Source organism: Mustela lutreola, chromosome 10, assembly GCF_030435805.1.
Source record: "Mustela lutreola isolate mMusLut2 chromosome 10, mMusLut2.pri, whole genome shotgun sequence".
Classification (NCBI taxonomy): domain Eukaryota; kingdom Metazoa; phylum Chordata; class Mammalia; order Carnivora; family Mustelidae; genus Mustela; species Mustela lutreola.
Genome location: NC_081299.1, coordinates 82,846,086 through 82,868,834, shown reverse-complemented (window position 1 = coordinate 82,868,834; position 22,749 = coordinate 82,846,086). Strand labels below are relative to the sequence as shown.

General features: G+C 36.2%; 1 protein-coding gene across 5 annotated transcripts in view; it reads left to right on the top strand.

Annotated features, from left to right (window-relative positions):
* Positions 1-22,749, top strand: part of DPYD (dihydropyrimidine dehydrogenase) — an 833,169-nt gene that overhangs the window by 580,213 nt on the left and 230,207 nt on the right. The window lies entirely within an intron of this gene.

The window sequence follows — 22,749 nt, the reverse complement described above, 5'->3', positions numbered from 1 at the left end:
AGTTAAAAGAGGTCTGGTGATGGATCCTGGTGATGAAGGTGGAGAAATGGAAGAATAAAGTTAGAAAGAGTAAGTTGAGTTGTGTCTTGTCTCAAAGGGCATGTGGGTTACTTTTAGGATTGCAACAATTTTGTACTCTTGTATTCTCTGCTGTTATATTAAATGTAAGAAATTTAGAGTAATCCTTGGTCCTACCTATTGACTTGGCCTGTCTAGGAGGTAATGCAGAGGATTGTGGAGACCCAGTGGAGTCAGGGAGAGCTGTAGTAAATGGAACAGGTTCTTCGGTAGTGACCTCTCTACAATTAATACAATTAATATGGTGACATATTCCCTTAATTTAAGGAGAAATGTACACTTATCCCAAGGAGAAACAAATGTGCTATCATATCTAAACAGGTAACTATCTTCAACCCATATTTTAAATAATTCCTAAAAAATAATTGATAAAACTTCTCCCTCAATAATTTCTGAAGGTTTGAATCACCTGTGGAGGTCTTTTAAAGTGATACATGGATTCCTTTTCCCTGAGATTCTTCAGGAATTTGGGGCCCTAGGCATTTGCGTGCATGTGTGCATGCCTTTCTGTGTACGTGTGTGTGTGTGTGTTTAATTCCACAAGTGATTCTAATGCACAACCAGTGTTGAGAAGAACTAAGCTGGAAATATGATAAGCTGAGCTTGATTAGATAAACTGCAACCATGGAAAGAAGAGGGGAGGCTCTGCTTACTTGTTAGGAAGCAACTTCTAATTAAATTGAGGAAGCAGCCTCTACAAAAGCTGACAGCAAAGCTTCCTATACCTGCTGCAAAGGAAAACATGATGAAAAACAAAGGAGCTGCCCTCTCTAGAAGCTTATCAACAGAAACAGGCAACCTGCCTTTCTTTAAAAACCTACAGTTGGCTCTGATTTCTTCCCACCCCTGCGCAGAACCTTCATGTTACAACATTTACATATTCTTGCTTTCCCCACTATACACCAGGCTTTCTTCTTCCCTGTAGTGCTTTTGTTCATGGCTCAGATTTCCTTCCAACATCTGCCCAGTCAAGCCTATTTGTTCTCCAAAGATGGGTTCAAATCTCTCTATTGATCACTGGGGCCCAAAGTGACCTTTCCCTTCTCTATGTGCTATGTACCTGTCATATAGCTTGTAAGTGACAGAGCCAGGAAAACATAAGTTTTCCTTATGCTGATTCCAATCCCATATTCTTTTCATCATGCTATGCATGCTGCCTCTCCTACCCCATACCACCCTGAACTATGATTACTTGGGCCTTTGCTTCCCTCCTAGACTATAAGCTAGTTATGGCCACAGACCATATCATGTGCACATTAGCAATTCCATAATGTCTGCCATAGTTTTTAAAAATGAGTCAAACAATGACCAAGCAGCAGGAATTAGCAGCAGCTGGGGGCATAACTTTAACCTTGGCACATGCTAGCACTCAGACATCTGGAGAAGTTCCAGTTCTTAAAGCATCGTAAGTCCTAAGTGTCTAGTCATTAAACAGTCAAATTTAGCAATACCTAGCAGGAAAACTCTGCATCTTCCAAAAAAAAAAAAAGTGGGGGGGTGGGGGGGGAGAGTTCCCTAATAAGCTGAATAAGCCAATTTTAGCGATTACTGAAGAATTAACAAGAAATTGTAGGGGAAAAGTAAATCTACAAGCGCTGAGACTTAGATATTAATGAGGGATATGTCCCAAGACCTTCTCAAATCCCTAAGTATCACTATAATATATAATTTTCCTCATAAAAGGCAGTAAAGTATAACTGAAATATTTAAATGATCCCTGTAGACCCCTAATGATTCTATAGAAATGGAACTACAGTCATTTATAATGCTATTAACATAAATTCTGAATTGAGCACTGGCTGAAACATTTTCAAACATCACTTTTTCTTGTTTCCCATATAGAGCATATGGTGTGCTCGTTTTTGTCTGAGTCACCACCGAATTTATCCAGAACTTCTATTTCCTAAGATTCATCAATTTTTAAAAGCTTTTTCACTTTTTCTTAATTTCCATAATGAGAGTTAGCCATTAGCTTTCTACAGGGGTCACTTTACACAGAAGTTTTTTGATCAAAGTTCAAAAAATTATTTTGTACTTCTTAGGTAAGAAAAAAAGAAGAAGGAGGAAAAGGCTTCACTGCAAGGTAGGTAGGTGTTTGCTAGAAAAGCTCTTGAAGGCTCAGCTCATTCTTAGCCAAGTGACTCACTCACACCACCCTTACTCTATGATCCACATTTCTTATAAAATTATGTATTAATACATGTACTATGGAATCATTCACAAATTGTTGAAACTGCAAATATTTACTGTATTACGTAGTTGTCTTCTTTATTTCTTCTTTTGTTTTTTAGTATATCCATCAGTAATAAAGAATTTAATCATCCACTGTTCATTTACAATTTATTTTCCCAGAGTGTATAATTTGTGTTATTCCCTGTACAATGCAAGGAACCCAGTAAATGGTAAATATTTAGTCTCTGTCACGTGATGCAGCGCCACCATCATCTGTTGATAGCTATTCTGAATTGTGTTCATGCTCAAGCATGAAGACATTTGGGTTGGAGCAAATGAGGCTGCCTTTAAGAAAGAGAACCAAGCAAAATGGTCAGACTGTCAAAGACAGAATTCCTAGTTCAAAATGTACCTATAGTGGTGCTATTTTTCAGTCTTACTTTGGTATTAGTGGTACCACTAATGTGTTAGTATATTAACTATGAGTGTATGTATGTATATTTTTACATACCTGTGTGTATAGACATATATATGCACACACATACACACATATGTGTATATCTTCAGTAAAAACTGCATGCATGAGAAATTCCAAGTAATTTTATTTTGTATATGTTAATTTCTATTTAGCTGTTTAAAAATTTTTTTGGAGCCTTCTGGCCCTTTAGAGGAAATCAATTATAAAATGGAAACAGGAGAACTGCCTCAAAGACCTCAGGTACAGACAGGATGTGCCATCATTTTAAAGAGGCAGCTCAGACCGCAGAGCTCCAGATAGCAGAGCTAGATAAGAGGGGCATATGTCTCTGGACAGTTGATGGAGGCCCAGAAACACCAAGTGCGTTCTCAGTGTTCCTAGGTACACAATAAGAAGATAATTAACAGTGCTTATCTCAGAAGCATCTCAGATGCAAAAAAGGGACCTGGAAATACAAAACTTGAAGATGAGAGAAATAAAGCATTCTTTCTACTAATGTAAAAGTTCCTAGATAATAGATAGATAGTAACAAGAATAGTCCATTAGTACTGTGGAGTTGTATTTCCCTGAATTCTTGCTCTAGCATAAGCATTTTATAGCTTTAAGTAGAAATTTAATCAAAGTTATTTTCTTAATGAAAGTGCAGACATTCAATTAATCTTATATTATCCTATATCTCTGTCTGAAAAAGAAAAACTACCCATTATTCTTAAGCCACTCTAAACAGATGGCACTATTATTTAATTTGTAACAAAAACCAAATGCCATAGTGATTTGGAGGAGTAAATTCAATTTCTTTAGTCCAGTCTTCTTTAGCCTGCCTGCCTGCCTTCCTTCCTTCCTTCCTCAGATTCACTTAAACAACCCATCTCTAGTGTATACCCACCCCTCAGTCAGACTGTTTGTCTGTCTGTCTTTCTTTCTTTCTTTCTTTCTCCTCTTACCCTGCTGTATATTTTTATTACCTACTTGAAACTGTATTGCATATTTATTCATTTTTCCTTATTGTATTTTCTACTTGAATGAGAACTCCATGAGAATAGTAACTTTTTCTTATTCCATGAGAATAGTAACTTTTTCTTATTTACTGTTAAAAATCCAGCAGCTAAGGGAGTAGTTGAATAAACATTTGTTGCATGAATGAATGAGTGAGTGAGTATCATCAAATAAGGAAAAGATCATTGAGGACAGGTTGTGCAACATGTGGCCTGCTATTATGAAAATAAGATGAATATGGCTGATGATGCCCTATTACTTACCATGGCACAGATTTAAATTATTATACAAATTCAGATCTTTTGTAAGCAACAACTATGACAATGAACACAAGAATAAAATGATATAAAAGAAAATAGACTGATCATTTTTACAGTTTCTTCAGAGCTACTTCTAACTCATTGCCATGGAATTCACCCTGATTTCTTTTATTGCCAAGAAAATCAGCATTTATCTTTATGGCTTTGTTTTATATTACATCAAGATGAATTAGTGTTTAATTTCAAACAGTTGTCTATTCCCTAATTAAGAAGAAACATAAATAAAATGTTCCTTGTATATTAGGATTTTATAAGCATAAATAATAAAAATCATACTGAAGTTTGGATTTCCAATTTTCAAAAAGTCTAAATACAATGTATTGGTTTTGGTATTATAGAAGTTATGGAAGTATCATAGAAATAAAAATATCAAAACTCACAAATGCGGCATAAGACATTATGGTAGTCATTCTTTTTTTGTGCTATTTGTGTTTTAAATGTAGAATAAGATATTTATCTAGTGTGCCATTTATGCATGGTGACTCAAAAATATTTTATACCTTTACCCTTTAGTAGCCAGCAGAATGCTCATCAAGCATCACTTTAAGCCAGGATAAATACTGGAAATAAACAAGGTTAAAAGTGTATATTTGTAACCCTGATTACATCCAAAGAGACATACATTTTATTTTGAATGTGCTTATAATATAAATGACTAAAATGGATAATTCAAGTTACTGACATAATCATAAAAATGAACTTATGCAGGATTCAAATTGGTAGCAATTCCATATCCTAAAATATATTCTGGTTAGTGCTCATTCCTATTCATGCAGTCTTAACAAAATTCACATTTACAACTATACTTCTTTTCCCTTCTTCTTTAATAGCTGTTTTTAGGCTCTTAAGTTCAGCCTACCAAATTGCCCCCAAATCTAGGAAGTAACATTTAGAAGTTGTGTTTTATTCACTTTAGGAAACATTTTCTTTAATTTATCACACTTTAAAACAAATTGCCAACTTTAGCTAAATATGAAACAAAACAAACACATAAACTAAACAACCCTATATGAAGAACAGATACAATAAAAATAGCTTGAAATTCACAAATGATAACTTTTTCCTGCAATGATTGTGACATAATCACAGTAAAATTTCAGCAAACTTTAAATGAATTTAATAAATATATAATTTTCATATGATTACCAAGAAATTACATTATGGATGCTTTACAAAAACAAATATGTATTTTATGTAATCTGGCCATTTTTTTTCTACTTAGTAGTATATAGGTTCTGTTATCTTTTCTAAGTAATGTGTCTCTGGAAAGGTATAACTGTACTGATATTTTTCAAAAAATTTGTATCATGTGATCCAGTTATATAATAAATAATATCCATTTGTTCATTTATTTAGTAAGGTTCCATGGAACAGTGAAAACAGAAATATATATGAAATCTTAAGTAAATTTAAATGAACAAATCATTTCTCTTAAGGGCTGGAGCAAATGTGTATGATTTGAGTGGGGAAGGATATTGTGGATGAAGGGAATAATATAATAAATTCTGGTAAAACAGTTACACATAAGTGGGCTAGTATGACTGTCCTAATATTCCATAGTGACTGATTTTGACTGCATGTCACAGTTTATATGTATAATATAGGTTATTGTCTACTTCTTGATTATTTAGAAACAAGTATGGCTACAGTGTAATAACATTATCATTTTATTCCTTATTAAGGATCTCTATAGTGTAGAAGGTTCAGGAAAATCCCATTATGAATAATATTGGCTTAAGTTAAACCTCCTGGGGGGATCAGTTATACATGTGCTATCTGAGGAAGATCTTATCTATGAGTGAGGCTCAGGATCTTACCTGTGGGAGCTCTATGCTTTGGAGAGAGCGGAGGGGACGTTAAAGGCTGATTGTTGAACTGGAAATGGTCTCTGGTCTATTTTGTGTCCATGACAGACTCAATCCTGTCTCTTGCCCCCATAATAACATACAGCAGCATAAGTTTCCACTAGTGCCAGGCCCAGGGCTCTTGACTACCAAGGTAGGTTTGCTTTAAAAAAAAAATTACATTTTACCCATAAAAACAGCACCTAGGAATAATAGCAAGAGCATTATGAGCACCAATTGCCAGAAGAGATTTAACCCAATGTTATTTATAATTAAACCTGGAAATAATTTCAAAGTGAAAAAATTAGGAAATATATAATGAAATACTTTATAAATATTAAAATGGAATTTTTAAAGAAGTCTAATGACATTGGGAATGCACATGATATAATGTACAAATGAAGGATATAAAACTGAAAAAAAAGAAGCAAATATTGAAGGAAGTATATGCTTACGCAAAGAAAATAGAAGGAAATAATCCTTTTTAATAATGCTGTTTGGTTGTTTTATTATGAGTAATTTTAATTTTTCTTCTTTATTCAGTAATTTTGCAAAATGATTTATTGAAAAGTATTCCATAATAATTATGATATATTTTTATAATTGGGAAAATAATTCTTAAAAATAACATTTGAAGAAAGATTTATTATAAGGATATTATATAAATTATATAACATGGTGTTCTTTTTCTCTTCCAAGGTAAAACAAAAATATCGATTTTAATCTGTACCAGGATGGGAAAGAGATTTGTGTGAATCTGTTGATTTCAAATACTGTGAGAAGCAAGGTCTATTGTATTCTTCAATAGGGATGATTTGTTTTTTTTCTTTTTCTTTCTTTTTTAAAACTAAGTTCAATTAATTAACATATGCCATATTATTGATTTCAGAGGTAGAGGTCTGTGATTCATCAGTCTTATATAATACCCAGTGCTCATTTAATCACATGGCCTCCTTTATGTCCATCACCCAACTGCCCCATCCCTCCACACTGGCTCCCCTCCAGCAACCCTCAGTTTGTTTCCTATGATTAAGAGTCTCTTATGGTTTGTCTCCCTCTCTGGTTTCACCTTGTTTTATTTTTTTTGTCTCCTCCCCTATGATCCTCGGTTTTGTTTCTTAAATTCCACAATTAAGTGAGATCATATGATAATTGTCTTTCTCTGATTGACTTACTCAACTTAGCACAATATCCTCTAGTTTCATCCATGTCATTGCAAATGGCAAGATTTCATTTTTTTTTGATGGCTGATTAATATTACATTTTATACACACACAAACACCCCACAGCTTCTTTATCCATTCATCTTTTGGTGGACATCTGGGTTCTTTCCGTAGTTTGGCTATTGTGGACATTGCTGCTATAAACATTAGGGTGCAGGAGCCTCTTCAGATCATTACATTTGTATCACTGGGGTAAATACTTAGTAGTGCAAATGCTGGATTGTGGGTAGCTCTAATTTTGGAGGAAACTTCATACTGTTTTCTGGAGCTGCACCAGCTTGCATTCCTACCAACAGTGTAGGAGGTTCCCCTTCTTCACTAAGGACAAATTGACATAAAATAAAAAACTAGAATAATGTAAGCACAATTAAGTTAGTATTGTGAGAGCACTTGGTAAATCACTGAGTATGTTTATATGACCTAAATAACTTCTTTGGGTCCTGCTGTGCTTATAGGTTCAGTTGCAGATTTATTTAACAAAGTTCATTCTTTAAGTCTCCGATTGTTATTGACTCTCCATTGTAAGAATTCAGAAATATTGTTTAAGCTACAACCAATTCCTTTAAAAATTTCAGTCTCTTCACTGTCACATATAAGCATTACCTCATAAAATAGCAAATAATCTGTTTTACTGTCAATTAGCTATAATTGTGGTAACTATAAAATGGTAATTACTTAACATATATTTATTGCCTACACCTTGTTGTATCAAGCAGAGTTCTCAGTTCTGGTAGTTCCAGTTAATTTTATTGTTTATTTTCTTTGGCTTTATGTGTCTGTAAATATTAACTTCTTAATCCATTACAATCTTCCTTCCATTCCTATTATGTCTGGCTATATGTACTCCTATATTGCCAGTGACTCTAAGTAGTATAATCTATTGCCTACATTTTAGTTCTCTTCCTGTTAGATTTCTTTGTGGTATTTTGTATCAAGATCTATATCTACATCTCTTTTATCTAAGTTTCTCTTTTCCCTTGTATTTTTCCTGATTGGTCTCTTTTTTTCTTTGACCATTTCAGAGATTTCTACACTTAGTACTAATGATCTCAAGGGGTAAGTCCTTTGCTTTGTATCCTCTCATCCATTCACAAGACTCCAACCACCGTCTATCTGCATGTGAACAACTCCTAAAATATATACTTCTAAAATCTGCCTTAAGATCCAGATTCCTGTTAGCTCTCAACCAGATTCTTTCAGCTAGATGTCCTAAAGCACCTCAAACTCAATACATCTGAAGCTCATTCGTCATTTCTCCAAAACCCAGCTTCTCTTGTATTTCCTCACTCGGTTGATGAAATTGCTATCCCCCAACAATGTCAAAGCACAGAATTATTCTTGATTTTCATTCCCCAACTCCAGTTTCTTTTAGTCTTGAAAATTTTTAATATTCTTCCTTAAAATGATATTCCAGTCTCCTTGAAGTTCTTGATTTATACTTGTACTCCTTTTCTTTAGTTCCTTCTCTTTCACGTGGGTCTTCTTGCTTGCATAGCCTTATCCTACTTACCCCACAGACATATATGAAATTATGTTTCTAAAACATGGATCTAAACATATGGCCTTCCATGTTTTCTCCTGCCTAAAGGAGAAGGCACAGAATCAGGAAAGCTGACCCAAAACTCTAACTGAACCATTTAACTGTGTCTCCTGCCTGCTCCTTTCATAGGTAGTAATTTTTTTTCTATTTTCCATCATGCCATGCATTCCCATTTTTTAGTGTTTTCCTATGTATTCCTCATTCACATATTGTTTCACGGACCCTCCTCTAGCCAGTGTCATTTGAGAATCTTTTAGGATTTCAGACTGTAATCACCTTCACTATTATCTACCCCTTCCTACATATACACAAGCATACACACATTAGAAGCAAATAAAAGTAATCATGCCACCATTAAGTTTCCATTCACTTTGTATTCAAGTAAAGCAAATTGTTCGAGGTTATCGTTATGTCTGTTTCTTATACCAGAATGAAACTATTCATACAGCCTTCATGGTTAGTTGCAGGGTGATTGCAAATGTTCAGTTAAAGGCATCAGTCCAGATTCAATAGCTTTTGGTCATCCTACAAATCCCTTACTTATCAGAGAAAGGGTAAAGTAATAAGGAATATGTATGTCATGTTTGTGATATCAGCTGTTGCATGTTAAAATCTGGGTACTTTAGTAACTGAAAGGGTATGTATAAAGTCATCTTTGTAAGGCTGGATGCTGCCTTTGCCCAACATCTGAAGACCTGATTAGGTGCTGCTGCATCTAGTTGTTAATTACAGAACCCAATAAAATTCACCCTAGTATGCTTGTTTCTAAATGGGGGAGAAAAATGGCAAAATTTTAAACTCTCTAAATTTAGCAGTCCTTTGGGTACTTTACATTTGTTGAATATTGCAAAAGTAAACACCCATCTGTTTATAGTACTAATATGATTCTGTATATCAAGCAGTTTGAAGATTTTTTCCCCCATGCAAGCTTCATCAGCTGTTTTATCAACAGTGTAGGCTTCAGGCAGTTTTGTAAAGTTGAGTTGGGATAAATGAAAGATCCTTGTCGAATTGGTAATCATGCAGGTATTCAGAGGGAAAGGGGAGATCATATTTTAATTTAATTTCAGTGCCTCAAGATATTTTTTCTTATGGGCTATGTTACCATTCTCTGTTTACATATCCAACTTTTAGGAAATCATAGCTACTCTTAATACATTTCAAATCAAGCTTTCCTAGTTCTGGGTGATATATATATATATATTTATCACTTCGTTCTGCAAGGGTCTCTTGAATTATGAAAACTCGTTCATTGTGTCAGATTCAAATGCTAAATGATTTATAGAGGAATACAGACATATTTTAATCCCAAGGCCACTTATATATTCTATTGAATCTGACAAATTTTCATGCCCTAAGTGGTTATAACTTGATTGTAAGTTCGTTGAGGACAAAGTTGATGCCTTACTCTTCTGTAATTCCCATGTTTCATGGAAAGTTTCAGTTTAATGATTAGGTGCTAAATAAAAATTGGCATTTTCTTACTGCACATGTTAAGGGCCTATCATACCTTTCTAAAGGAAAGTGGTTAGAGACAGCATATCGTATGCAAATTTCCATAAAAGCATGTATCCTAGCTACCTGTACCACAATTCACTGGACCAGATATAACCTGAGCAGGACAAAAAAATAAAAAAAAAAGAGACTCAGTACAAAGAGGTCAGCAGCCATCAGGAAGTGTGGTGCTGTAAGTTGGGCAATAAGGTCACTCTGTAGTGGATAGTGGCTGACTGTACAATTTAGCACTCTTAATTGCAATCAACAGAAACATACTGGCTACCAGAAGTGAAAAAATGATTTATCAGTGGGATATAAGATGTCTTAGATAATCAGGGAAGGCAGGAACAATAGGCTTTGAAAAGGGACTTAAATCAAAGAGGTGTAGACAATGGTGAACTAGAATTGTCCAGTTTAAATGCAGCCTCTACCAGTGCTGATATCTCCCACTACTGCCGTTGTTCCATACTATCAGGAGACACAGTGCCATATACCACCACAAGTCAACTTTAACTCCTTTTCTGATTGTCAGATTTTAAAATTTTTGGTGGGAACTTCAGTTGGCCACACCTAAATCATGTACTTGTTTTTTGGTTGCCAGAGAGTAGAGAGAGAAAAACTGTCTCTTCAATGATTACATAGTGAGGATAGCTTCTGTGTCCCGCCAATACTTCATACAAAAATATGAATTTCCCACAAAATAAGAAGTGTATGAAATAGGAAGGACAGCGAAAAAAAAAAATAGAATTATTCTGTTTGTATTGCCTCTTCTCGTCTGTGGGCTTGATTTTGAAACATATAGCTTCTATAGTACATGTTAGAAGAATTGAATTAGGATCACCTGGGTGGCTTAGTGATTAAGTGTCTGCCTTCCACTCAGGTCATGATCCCAGCATCTTGGGATCCAGCTCCCTGCTCAGCGGAGAGCCTGCTTTTCCCTCTCTAGTCCCCCAGCACACCCCCTGCTTGTGTTCCTCTCTCATTGTCTCTCTGTTAAATAAATAAGTAAAATCTTTAAAAGAAGAAGAAGAAGAAGAAGAAGAAGAAGAATTGGAGAACCAAAAAGGCAATATATATATTTATGCACACACACACATATATGTTGTATATATACATGTGTGCATATGTATGTGTGTGTGTGTGTGTATATATATATATATATATATATATATATATATGAAGTGATTAAGATAGAAATGGAGGGCCACCTGGGTGACTCAGTCGGTTAATCATCCCACTCTTGATTTCAGCTCAGATCATGATCTTGGGTCATGGGATGGAAGCCTGACATGGGATCCAACCCTCCCCTCCTCTCACCGGTGGGGAGTCTATTTGAGCCTCTTTCCCAATGAATGCCCTCCTCCCCTCTCATTCGCTGCATAGGGATGAACATTCTCTCTCTCAAATAAATAAATCTTAAAAAGAAAGAAAGAAAGAAAGAAAGAAAGAAAGAAAGAAAGAAAGAAAGAAAGAAAGAAAGAAAAGCAGATTTATTACTACCGAAGTTTCTAATCCTTAAAGCAACTCTTAAACAATAAGAAAGTAAGAGCTGCTCTTAGTCACTGGCTTCCCTGATGAGTCACCAGAGCTGCCTTGTATGCTTTAAGATAACGAAAGGAATCCCAAACCCTAGAAGCCTGGCTTTTCCTTTACCCAAAATACTTCACTTACTTTCTGACATCTCCATGTACATTTGTTATAACACCCTGGCAATGGGGGGTTACCTTCTCATGGTTCCTTTTCTCAACATCAGAAAAACTTTTAAAATTGAGAACCCGCTTAAACACACACACACACACACACATCTTAAGGTATATATTCTTATAAACCATGTACTCTTATAAATAAATATATTGGTAATGATTAAGTTAGGTTCAGATTGCTCAAAATTTTGGGTAAATCTAGTTTATATCAAGAGTTTATAAATACCACACTTGCCAAGGTCATGTTTAGTATCTTCCCCATCCCATATTTTCGCACAGAGACTTTTCAGTAAAGTCACCCCCCTTTTAGTATCTCCAAATCCTTTCCAGCTCAAAGAGGGAAATCAGTCCACAGAGCTGGCAAAACAAACAAAGGCCTAGATATTTCTTTCTAGCTCTTACAGCAGCAGTAGGAAGAAATCCCTCAAGGAGCTGTACCAACTTGTTATGGATGAGTTCCCCTTAGCTGAAACCATTCATTGCCAAGGGATTGAGGTTTTCTCTACTACATTATTTAAAATTGCCTCAGCAGTAATTCCTTCTTGCTTAGATTTCATAAAGTTCCCAGGACAGAAACAGAACTTCCCTAGACTCTCTTCATCCTAAATGTATCAGCATTGTGGGTGCTTCAGGGCAGAAGGCTGTTTACACTAGCCTCCTTCCTGCGCAGTTAATCATTCACACCAATATGGGATTATAAAGATAGTGAGGTTTTGTGCTTGTGGTTGTTTTCCAACTCCAGCATTGGAAAACATGGGCTAAGTGAGTAGACCAACAGATGTATAAAATATCAATTGTTACACTGTTTACACTAATGCTTTGCATTACGAAAACAAATGACAAGCTGCCTGAAGTCTGCAAAGAATAAAAGCTCCTTGTCATACACTTAAATACTCACTTGCCCTTATCTAAAATGAATCCATACACAGTAGTCCAAGCGACTGCCTGCACTTCATTCCCTGCGGAAGTCTTTTTAGTGTGCTCTGAGCAGTGATTGGGAGGCCAGCAGAGTTTCGGTTTGGTTCAGCTGGTCCACAATTTTGAACTCCTACTGGTGGTATCCGCAAAGGATGTGCATAGCCCATTTCTCCATATATTAAGATTTTCCAGGTTGCACTGTATAACCGCATTAATAAACAAACTGGGAACAACACTTTTTGTGTGATACTAGTCTTTGAATTCACAGATAAATAGCAACTCACATATGAGGGAAGATGAAGGTCTTCTGGCGGGAGCTTAGTATAAATAATTCTAAAAAGAATAAGCTATTCTCAAAAATATTTTAAGGATTTTTAGTAAATAATCTTTAATAAAAAGGATTTTAAAGTATCTTAATTTCTTTATACTATGGCCTATGTATGGTTCTCAAAAAGTATTTGTTTGCCTGTGAAGATAGGCCTGTGGAGTCTGTGTCAATCTCGATTTGGTGGAAAAAGAGCATAATAAAAACTAAGACAAGGGAAATGGAGATGAAATGTCCAGCAGAAACAAAGGAAAATCACTGTGAAGCCTCAATGTGATCAGCAAATCCTGGTTCAAGGATGGATGTAAACATCCATCTGAACTGCTGGTCAGTTCAGGCAGGGGTCAAGACTCAAAGAGGCCTAATCCAGAGGGAAATGGGCAAGGGATAAAATACAGAAATAAAGAATGCAGGCAAACAGGTTGGATTATGAAAGCAAAAGCATTTAGAATATAGTATTAGAGACCCAACACACCTAGAAGAAATTTCCAGATGACTTCTTCATGTTGTTATTAAGGAGGTTGTCATTAATTGGCTTTATCAACAAGAGACATGAGACTAGGGTAAGTATTAGGATATACACTGACTTCACTGGCCATACTCCCTTGCTGAGTAGACCAGTTTTCAGACACAAAGATAGGAACTTCTTTATCCGTGGACTTCTGCACAATCATTTTCAATGGCCCGTATTCACAGCGGTGACTCTTTCAGCAGGTTCTGAAAGTAGATGCTTAAACTCTTTAAGAATATTCTGAACTGGGGCGCCTGGGTGGCTCAGTGGGTTAAGCCGCTGCCTTCGGCTCAGGTCATGATCTCAGGGTCCTGGGATCGAGTCCCGCATCAGGCTCTCTGCTCAGCAGGGAGCCTGCTTCCCGCTCTCTCTGTGTGCCTGCCTCTCTGTCTACTTATGATTTCTCTCTGTCAAATAAATAAATAAAATCTTTAAAAATAAAAGAATATTCTGAACTATCTCTAGACAAAAGACACTCATCATTGTCCAGGAGAAAAAATTAGACCTGCATCTTGGCCAATGTTGGCTGTACTAGTCTTGACTCTTTCAAGGAAAATTGGAATTAAGAGATTTTCTTGGATTCAGGTTAACTTTCTTGAGTTTCTCTCAATGAGATACCATGGGGTATTTAGACAAATTTATTTTTCTTCCTTCACTTTCTCAGAATATAGCCTAATCCTATCACATGGAGACTTCCAAACCCAAGTAGGTCTTTGCTGTATTAGTTGAGGCCTCCAGGGATCAGAGACATAGATGTCATTGGGAAGGTGTAAAAGGCTTATTGAGGAATGCCTAAGGAAAGGGGAGGAAATAGGACTGGACAAGGGGAACAGACAGACTCTGATGGAGATACGAGAAAAAACTTTGCCAGCCCAATGAGGGCTCAAGGGCAAAGATCGCTGTTAGAGGAATCGTGCATTGGATAGAAATGGCTAAACCCTTGTACCACAGCTTTGCTGTCACAGGGTAGGGACTCCTCAAGAGGAACCTGACCTCAGCTAAGGCTGACCTGAAGGTATAAGCAATTTGAGGATGTCAGCTTACCACACTGTTGTGGTGGGGCTTGAGTCTTCTCAAGCCGGAGGATCTGAGTGGTGCATGTCTGTGACTTTGTGTTTCTTCGTGTATTGGATAAAAATACTTCGATTCTCAAAAACTTCACTCTTTAACTTAACCTGAGTTCAGCTTCTTCTTCCTCTCATCCTACTCCCCCTCCCCTTCCTTCAACTCCTCTTCTTCCTTCTTCTTTCCTTGGTATAATATGGGATTTCTGAAAGAGAGACACGAGACATTTATCTCATAAGACAGCAATAGTGCTATGAGGAAGTCTTCCTATGACAGGCACTACTAGACTAGTACATGGAGCTGGGCAGGAAATGTTCACAGACCCGTTTTGGGGGGCATGTATATTTTATCCAACTTCATTACCATGTCAGGTAAGACAGTGGATTCTAGTTTGGATTAGCTGATAAGATGAAGATAATTTGAGGACATCTGAATCTAATTCTGTGGGGAAAATTGTGAGTGGAGGAGGGAGGTTTGAAATTTGAAAAGTTTCAGGAACTGACCTCCATCATCAGCATTGCCAATTGAGAGTAAAGAAGTGAACTCATGGAGAGGTAGCTAGAGAATCAGAGGGACTTCAGAGAGGATAAAAAGAATGACTCCAAGAGTATCTGGCCATCAAGTATTGTCTAAACAGTGCATGACAATTATTGTCCATTTGTTTCTGAGACTAAGTGTATGGTAATAGGAACTCTGACATTTTTAATGGTATACCAAGGAAACGCCGTCTGCAAGGAGGAAACCACTATATAAACTATGTAACAGGAAATGTTATTTAAAGGAATAAAAAAGGAATGCAAGTTCCCTTTAGCTGGCAAAAATATGAGCTGATTCCGCCACCAGGCCCCAAGGACCAAGGACTGGGAGCTGAGGTAGGGTTAGGGGCACAAATTCTAGAGAAGCCTCAGTACCCTCAGGATTCAGGCAGAAAGGGCCTGGGACCTCAGGAAGTCTTCATGAACTGCCAGGCCACAGGAGGGGACAGCTGACCTCTAAAGCACTTTAACCCATGAGAGAAAGCATCAGAAGACTTTCCAAACACTCACCGGCTGGTGGGGCAAGAACTTATATCTCCAGCTTATTGTGGCTCGGTGGAAGAGAAGAAGCAAATGTTTCTTGGTCAATGTGAAAAGCTGGCATACATCTAGGAATTCTTCATTTTTTAAAATTCAGCACAGTATTTATTATCTTTAGTCTCTCAGACACTGTGTTAGGGGACCAGGATACAAGTGTAGGATACATCCCCTAAAAGACTAATAGTCTAGCTGAGAGGAAAAAAAAATCAAAACAAACCATAAGGGGCGCCTGGGTGGCTCAGTGGGTTAAGCCACTGCCTTCGGCTCAGGTCATGATCTCAGGGTCCTGGGATCGAGTCCCGCATCGGGCTCTCTGCTCAGCAGGGAGCCTGCTTCCCTCTCTCTCTCTGCCTGCCTCTCTGCTTACTTGTGATTTCTCTCTGTCAAATAAATAAATAAAATCTTAAAAAGAAAAAAAAAACATAAATGGGTGATGATTAAATACTGTAATAAAGGAAGGAATAAGGAAATATTATGGAAGTATTTAACAGTCCTTTACTCATTCCACTCCTCTGACGTAGGATGGAGGGTTGGTCATGGACAACTCCCCTGAAAGTGTTCATCCAAGGGACAAAAGGATAAGGACACTCTGGATGAGGAGACAGGGACAAAGAGAGGCTGAGGTGAGAAACAGAATGGAGAAGGTTGTAGTGCCTGGGAAGGAGAGAACACAAAAGCAGTTCCATGTCATCTTCAAATTAAGGCACAGAGGAAGTAGAGAAGAAAGAATATATATATAACATAAAATATTTCATACATTTCAGGTGTATATACTTACAACATTGTGTTTTTCACATTTGATGTTTGTTATATGCATTACCCCCTTGGATCATAAAGTTTGATTTGTTTTGAAGAATAGGATAGTGTATTCTACACTTTAAAATCACCATTGTCTAACAGAAGGCATAATGCCTAAAACAGTTGTTTATTAGGTTATCCGGGACCCAGTAATTTTACAGTCCATTTTCTTCTGAGAAAATTGAAATAAGAAAGCCCATGTTAATTTATGCAGTGTGAGCTCTATCAATTCAACGGTATTTCTTGGAGCCTACTGTGTGCCAACCCTTTGCTATGTGCTCTGAAATAATCTGAAATGAGAGAGCATTATTAAAATCTCCTTTTTTATACTAAACCTCCCACATGTAGTTCATGTATGTGTCTGATGTTCTATTTTCTAATAGGCTGTGCCTTCCTTGTTCCACTCCTCTGAGTCTCCAGCACAGACAAGTTCAATGCCTTGTGGTCAAGGAATATTTGTTGAAAAAATAGAACCCACATTGCCTAGAATACCACCAGCATTCATTTTTAATTTATATTTAAATACCCTTTGAATTGTTTCTCTTTGTATATTTTATAAGAAATATGTGGCTGTATGATTTACCTTTAATAAAAAGAACACATTTAGGTGTAGGGTTTGATGTATTTCGGCAGATGTCTACATCTATGTAAACATTACTACAATCCAGTTACACAGTGTTTCCATTACACTCAAAAATTCTCTTATGCCTCTTCCCACTTAATCACTCCGTTACCCCAGCTAACCTCAGCAACCACTCCTCTGCTTTCGTTAGCATCGTGTGTGTGTGTGTGTGTGTGTGTGTGTATGTGTTTGTGATTTCATAGAAATAAACATACAGCATTTAAACTCTTGTGTACTTCTTTAGCTAAACTTCTTTAGCTAAATTTTTTAATTGATCCCAAATTGTTGCAAGATCCAGTAGATGCTTTTCTCTTTATCACTGAATAATATTCCAGATAAGTTATTGTTTGTTTATTCATTCATATATTAGTGAATATTTGGGTCATTTCCAATTTGGATTTTTTTTTTTGAAAGAGTTGCTCTGAATGTTCATGTACAAGTCTTTGTGTAGATACATGTTTTCATGTCTCTTAGATATATAAATAAAAGGGAGATTGGTGGGTGGATTGGTAAGTGCATGTTTACCTTTTTAGGAAACTACCAGGTGATTTTCCAAGGTGACTGTATCATCGTTAGCATTCTTAAATCAGGAAAACCAATTTCAAAAGAACACATGCTAAACCATAAGTTAATTTAGAACATTCCCAATCTTTGCGTTTACTAACGATTCTACCTGAAGTAGTTAACTCTTTCTGTTCTATTTTATTGACATGGAAGGATAAATACATCACATTTGCCTATTATTCTGAAGCTGCATTTAGTCTTACAACTATAAATGAAGACTTTGTAGTTCTGGTTTACAATTGATGGCTGAATTTCACTTTAGGGAGCAATTTTGCTAAAGAAGATGGTGGTTTAGGACATGATAATGGGAAAGAAAATTAAGAAGGTGAAATAGGTACTCAGATTGATCTTCTGGGCCCTGGTTCTCTCTGTCAGAGAAGTGGACATAATAAAAAATGCTAGCTACTTCCTGGCATTCATGTGAATTAAGACTTAGGAGTTCCTTAGTGGAAAAACATTTATTGCTGGTAAAATTTTTCAGTGGATTCATTGAAATGCCACCTTCTAAGAAAGCCATTTTGAAAAGAACTGTACGAAGTGAAAATTACCAGGTAAATTGGAGAGAAATGTTTCTTAAAGTCAAAAATTTCACTTGTAATTTAGCTTATCAAGAAATTCTCACAGTCTCATTCTCTAATGCTTGTTCTTTTGTACAGGGCATGAAACCAATGAGATTTGATGCCCTAGGAAATTGGTGGAAATGCCTGTCCTACAATGGAGAGGTCATCTTAGGGTCTCAGACGCAGCAGGGTATATCATTTTCAAAACCCCTTTAATATGTAACTAGAGACATACTAGTTACTAGATTAATGTATTATTATTTTACAGTCCAGGCAGAAAAGTACGTTTTAAAAAATATTTTAAGTTTTAAGTGTACTAGAGTTAGAAATTGTTATCTTATGGCCCAGATAGAAAATAAAGCTTTATTTATTTATTTATTTTTATGTTTTGAAGATTTTACTTATTTATTTGATAGAGAGAGACACAGTGAGAGAGGGAACACAAGCAGGGGCAGCAGGAGAAGGAGAAGCGGGCTCCCCACTGAGCAGGGAGCCCTATGTGGGGCTCCATCCCAGGTCATGACCTGAGCCAAAGGCAGATGCTTAATGACTGAGCCTGCCAGGCGCCCCCTGTAGCCAGCAATCATTAAGAGCTACATTTTCTAGTTTTTGTTGTTATTGTTTGGTTTTCATAGAGATCGATTCCAAGTGTATTAATTGCAGGCAGACACAGAGAGTCTGCCCATTACAGTTGTCAGAGAGAACAAAATTGTGTCTGGCCCACTTTCATCTTCTTGTCAGCACCTCGCAGGTCTGGTCTGGTAGCTTCCCCTCAATGCAGTACTCTCAAGACCACCATGTGGTTCCCCAGCCCCATCACTCACACCTTTAAGTGCTTCAGCAATTTCTTGCTTATCTTATCACACAGGGCAGAAAAACTCATTCAGTTGTCTCAGAGTTTTCTTTGGTGATCACATGAATAACAAAAAGGTTAACAGGTGTTTAACATGTTGCTTTACAAAGAAGTATACACACCTACACACACACAGTTGCTATGGGAGAGATTACAAATCATGGTCAGAGATAGGCATTATTAATACCTGTAGGAAGAGCCACTAAAGACTTTAAGATCTAGGTAGACTTTGTGAGTCACACACTTTAAGAGTCTTGTTAAGCTGTTTGGGTTTTTTTCCCATCATTACCCACTCTTTTTTTTTTTTTCCCAGAATTATCCCAGATTTGTAAGGAAGTCTTGGATTTCATGATTTTAGATATTCTTTGTCATAAAATTTACTCAGGGTTGCGACACCTTAGGTGGCTCAGTCAGTTATCTCTGCCTTCAGCACAGGTCATAATCTCAGGGTGCTGGAATGGGGCCTTGAGCCTGGATCCCTGCACAGTGAGGAGTCTGCTTCTCCCTCTGTCGCTCCCCTCTGCTCATGATATCTCCCTCTCTCTCTCCAATAAATAAATAAAACCTTTTTAAAAATAAAAAAAGTATACTCAGGTTTTTCTTAAACGTACGCATCGTCTGTATTTTGATGAATCTGTAAAGAAATCAATGGAAAATACTGAGTTCTTATTTATTCTTCTTTCTTTGACACAACTACTTTTTTTTTTTTAAAGATTTTATTTATTTATTTGACAAAGATCACAAGTAGGCAGAGAGGCAGGCAGAGAGAGAGAAAGGAGGGGAAGCAGGCTCCCTGCTGAGCAGAGAGCCCCATGCAGGGCTCAATCCCAGAACCCTGGCTTCACGACCTGAGCCGAAGGCAGAGGCTTTAACCCACTGAGCCACCCAGGCGCCCCGACACAACTACTTTTTGAGTGTTTATAATGCTTTGTGCCTAAAAATAGAAAAGCAGTCCAGAATTGTTTGGTTTTATTTACTTTTTGTTGGTGTGGTTAATGTTCAAGTGTCAATTTGTCAGAAATAATAATACCTTTGTGTATTTCCCATCTTTTTTTTTTTTAAGATTTTATTTATTTATTTGACAGACAGAGATCACAAGTAGGCAGAGAGGCAGGCAGAGAGAGAGGAGGAAGCAGGCTCCCCGCTGAGCAGAGAGCCCAATATGGGGCTCAATCCCAGGACCCTGGGATCATGACCAGAGCCAAAGGCAGAGGCTTCAACCCACTGAGCCACCCAGGCGCCCCGTGTATTTCCCATCTTGAAGATTTGGAAGGGGGAGGCATTAGGAATTGTCAAAAATTTATTTGTTTCCATAAGATTTTAAAAATTGGCTTTCATGGGTAACACCATCTGATGCTATCACTAGGAAATTCTTAAGGTCAAGTTGCAGAAACACTATTAATTGCTTTTAGATCTCAAACATTAATATCAAAAGTGTGAGGAAACCAGGAAAGTGTGAATAGATTCAGAGTGTCCTTTGATTTCCCAAAGTATACAGATCCATTTTATCATGTTACTAGCCTTACCACATTTCTGGTTGTGTTAGAATATTCCCTATTATGTCTGTCAAGCAAAACTTTACAATTTAAAGAATAGTCATTAATTTTACAATAATATTAGTCAGAAGTTTGTTGTTGTTTTTTTTTAATTCCCAGGTAATCAAATTCTGTTTCAGCTGGGTATAAAGATTAGTTAGCAAGTGGCTTGGCTGAGTATGAAGATGAGAAAAAAATATTATCTGAACACCAGGAAGCTTACAGAAGTATAGGGTGGTCAAATCATGGCATCTCAAAATAAAGACAGATGATTCAAGTAAATATTATATATATACATATATATATATACATATATATATATATGTGTGTGTGTGTGTGTGTGTGTGTGTGTGTATATTTATTTATTTATTTAATTTTTTTTTTTTTTTTTTAGACTTAAAACCTTTGAGCAAATTCCAAATTGTTAAACAACATGTAAAGGACATTCACTTAAAGTAGTCAACTAGTGAGAGTGAACAGAAAAAAAAAGTGTGATAAATGTTCAAAGTAAATTATTAAGACATGGTCGTCAATAGTATCGAAAGCCAACTTAGAAGCCTATATCAGATTATTAGTGTTTACTCTATCGGAACCAAATCCTATTTTGTATGTGTTTCAGTAATTCTTATCAGGCTTCCTTCCACGTATTATGCAATTCAAGTGATCTTTAAATTATTGTCAAATTCTATCTTAAAGAGAGCTTTCACAAAGGACATGCAATTCATATCATCTAGAGTTACTGTCATTTCTAGGCTAAGTCCCATGGAAATTCATAACTTAAAAATGAAAGTCACAAAGATGCAACTGCCTTCATAATGCCAATGCAGCGGTTATAAATATTTCATGAACATTGCATGGGCAGGGGCAGATCTCCATTTTCATGAGTTAGAATTTGTACAGCTAAGTCTCCAGATTTTACTATTCATAATGCACAGTATGCCCTGTAGAGCATTCCATATAGTGCTTTTTTAATATTTATGTTTAATGAAGAAATTACTGTTCTGAAAAGAGAACAAACCAAATCAAAGATTTTTTTGTTAAAATTATGAGCTTGCTGAATAGAAATGGTAACAATCAACAGAAATTACCTCATTGCTGTATCTTAGCACATAAACGCACAACTTTTAGAGTAATACAAGATGACAGATCAAGACACATTAAACGTAAGTGAAAAGGTTCTTTCTAAAGGTTATAACATTAGAAATCTCATCTTAAAAGAATTTGAAAGGTTAAAATGCAAAGAGCAACTTCCTTACATATAAAAATATTAATTACAAATGATATACTTGCCTGCTGTTTCATAGTTTAAATATATGTCTGTATTTTTCTGGGTTTTTCTTTTATTCAAAAAACATTTTAACTTGCTAAGATAATATTACCAAGTTCAATAATGAATTGCTATTGCATATTTTAAGGTAATTTATCAAAGTGCATTATCAGTACCTGTCAGAATAAATTTTGTACTAAAAGTAATAAAAAAAAAAAGGACTATTGTATGTGTTGAAATCAAAGAACATTGCTACAGCTAAGTTATTTTCAATGGAAAGGATAGGTGATTGCCCTCTAAATGATACTTGTCCCATGAGAAAATAGAAGCCTGAAAAATCACAGGAAACAGGCACAGGAAAATGTCTATTCCTTGCTTTTAAAGATGAGCATTTGATATTTTATTTCATTTTTGTCATTTTGATCAATCCTTTCAAGTAGATGAATGTTGAAAAGTGCTTCACAGATCTTAATAACATTTACAAAAGTAAACTAAGTTACTGATCAGCTCATGTATAATCCAAGGCTGAATTATTCCGTATTAGCATACACTATATATCATAATTAGATTGATTAGGAAGTCATGGATTTTCTTTTGAACACACTTCATCAAGACTAAGTCTTCTAATAATGGAAACAACAGGCTTCAGATAGAATATAATCCACCCAGGAATCAGCAGCTTAAGTATTTTTTATTAGGGTTAAGCCAATGAGGTTGCTGGAAATTCTGTAATATTTACCAAAAATGCCACCAGAAGTTTATGCTTTACTCCCAGTATTATTTAACTGGTAGTAGAAAACAGTT